Source organism: Lepisosteus platostomus, chromosome 5 (assembly GCF_059453375.1).
Source record: "Lepisosteus platostomus isolate fLepPlt1 chromosome 5, fLepPlt1.hap1, whole genome shotgun sequence".
NCBI lineage: Eukaryota > Metazoa > Chordata > Actinopteri > Semionotiformes > Lepisosteidae > Lepisosteus > Lepisosteus platostomus.
This window is the reverse complement of record NC_142615.1, coordinates 67,200,663-67,203,162: the sequence shown is the minus strand read 5'-3', so window position 1 is coordinate 67,203,162 and position 2,500 is coordinate 67,200,663. Positions and strand designations below refer to the sequence as shown.

General features: G+C 51.9%; 1 non-coding gene and 3 pseudogenes across 1 annotated transcript; all 4 read left to right on the top strand.

Annotated features, from left to right (window-relative positions):
- The first annotated feature begins 115 nt into the window (after positions 1 to 115).
- LOC148671747 (5S ribosomal RNA) lies at positions 116 to 234 on the top strand (annotated as a pseudogene).
- Positions 235 to 770: 536 nt separating this feature from the next.
- Positions 771 to 889, top strand: LOC148671746 (5S ribosomal RNA; annotated as a pseudogene).
- Positions 890 to 1,426: 537 nt separating this feature from the next.
- On the top strand, positions 1,427 to 1,545 carry LOC148671745 (5S ribosomal RNA). The gene has a single exon (XR_015937987.1). It is a non-coding gene; the product is annotated as a 5S ribosomal RNA (ribosomal RNA).
- Positions 1,546 to 2,082: 537 nt separating this feature from the next.
- On the top strand, positions 2,083 to 2,201 carry LOC148671744 (5S ribosomal RNA; annotated as a pseudogene).
- The last annotated feature ends 299 nt before the right edge of the window (positions 2,202 to 2,500 follow it).

The following is a 2,500-nucleotide window of genomic DNA, read 5'->3' as shown; positions in this document are numbered from 1 at the left end:
GTGAAGAGAGACAACGTGGGAAGAAGAGAAAAACGCAAGGGAAAAAAAGCAGCGTCGTAAAAGAGGTGACGGAGCTGTCCTCTCAATAAGAAGGGTGCCAGCGAGCCTTGCTTTCGCTTACGGCCACACCCCCTTGAGCATGCCTGATCTCGTATGATCTCGGAAGCTAAACAGGGATGGGCCTGGTTAGTACTTGGATGGGAGACCGCCTGGGAATACCAGGTGTTGTAAGCTTTTAAGCGCAGGAGGCGCCCTATCCCCGCTCGCTGGCTCATTCCCCTGTTCACACGTGCAGTGCGGCTTGTCCGTCTGTTTATTTTTCAGCTTTGGCGAGACACAGGTGCTTGTGTATTAGCGTGAGCGTTTTTTATTCTGATCAGGAACAGTTTAACAAGTCCGCAAAGGATCAAGGAAAGGTTTATCGCCAGCTGAAAAGAGACACAGCGCTTCGGCTGTGGAGACTTGTTCGGCTGGCGTTCGGAGAGCCGCGTTTTTCAGAATTGTATTGAGATCGTTTTCCACAGAGCTCAGATGTCAAAGCACAGCAGCAGCTCTCCACAGCGATCCTCTATAGCGCCCTTTCTCCCGCAGCTCCGTCCTCATTGGAAGGAAGCAAGAGTGAAAGGCTGAAGTGAAATAGAGCGGGGACGAAGGCAGTGAAGAGAGAGAACGTGGAAAGAAGAGAAAAACGCAAGGGAAAAAAGCAGCATCGTAAAAGAGGTGACGGAGCTGTCCTCTCAATAAGAAGGGTGCCAGCGAGCCTTGCTCTCGCTTACCGCCACACCCCCTTGAGCATGCCTGATCTTGTCTGATCTTGGAAGCTAAACAGGGATGGGCCTGGTTAGTACTTGGATGGGAGACCGCCTGGGAATACCAGGTGCTGTAAGCTTTTAAGCGCAGGAGGCGCCCTATCCCCGCTCGCTCGCTCATTCCCCTGTTCACACGTGCAGTGCGGCTTGTCCGTCTGTTTATTTGTCAGCTTTGGCGAGACACGGGTGCTTGTGTATTAGCGTGAGCGTTTTTTATTCTGATCAGGAACAGTTTTACAAGTCCGCAAAGGATCGAGGAAAGGTTTATCGCCAGCTGAAAAGAGACACAGCGCTTCGGCTGTGGAGACTTGTTCGGCTGGCGTTCGGAGAGTCGCGTTTTTCAGAATTGTATTGAGATCGTTTTCCACAGAGCTCAGATGTCAAAGCACAGCAGCAGCTCTCCACAGCGATCCTCTATAGCGCCCTTTCTCCCGCAGCTCCGTCCTCATTGGAAGGAAGCAAGAGTGAAAGGCTGAAGTGAAATAGAGCGGGGACGAAGGCAGTGAAGAGAGAGAACGTGGGAAGAAGAGAAAAACGCAAGGGAAAAAAAGCAGCGTCGTAAAAGAGGTGACGGAGATGTCCTCTCAATAAGAAGGGTGCCAGCGAGCTTTGCTCTCGCTTACGGCCACACCCCCTTGAGCACGCCTGATCTCGTCTGATCTCGGAAGCTAAACAGGGATGGGCCTGGTTAGTACTTGGATGGGAGACCGCCTGGGAATACCAGGTGCTGTAAGCTTTTTAGCGCAGGAGGCGCCCTATCCCCGCTCGCTCGCTCATTCCCCTGTTCATACGTGCAGTGCGGCTTGTCCGTCTGTTTATTTGTCAGCTTTGGCGAGACACGGGTGCTTGTGTATTAGCGTGAGCGTTTTTTATTCTGATCAGGAACAGTTTAACAAGTCCGCAAAGGATCGAGGAAAGGTTTATCGCCAGCTGAAAAGAGACACAGCGCTTCGGCTGTGGAGACTTGTTCGGCTGGCGTTCGGAGAGTCGCGTTTTTCAGAATTGTATTGAGATCGTTTTCCACAGAGCTCAGATGTCAAAGCACAGCAGCAGCTCTCCACAGCGATCCTCTATAGCGCCCTTTCTCCCGCAGCTCCGTCCTCATTGGAAGGAAGCAAGAGTGAAAGGCTGAAGTGAAATAGAGCGGGGACGAAGGCAGTGAAGAGAGAGAACGTGGGAAGAAGAGAAAAACGCAAGGGAAAAAAAGCAGCGTCGTAAAAGAGGTGACGGAGCTGTCCTCTCAATAAGAAAAGTGCCAGCGAGCCTTGCTCTCGCTTACGGTCACACCCCCTTGAGCACGCCTGATCTTGTCTGATCTCGGAAGCTAAACAGGGATGGGCCTGGTTAGTACTTGGATGGGAGACCGCCTGGGAATACCAGGTGCTGTAAGCTTTTAAGCGCAGGAGGCGCCCTATCCCCGCTCGCTCGCTCATTCCCCTGTTCACACGTGCAGTGCGGCTTGTCCGTCTGTTTATTTGTCAGCTTTGGCGAGACACGGGTGCTTGTGTATTAGCGTGAGCGTTTTTTATTCTGATCAGGAACAGTTTAACAAGTCCGCAAAGAATCGAGGGAAGGTTTATCGCCAGCTGAATAGAGACACAGCGCTTCGGCTGTGGAGACTTGTTCGGCTGGCGTTCGGAGAGTCGCGTTTTTCAGAATTGTATTGAGATCGTTTTCCACAGAGCTCAGAT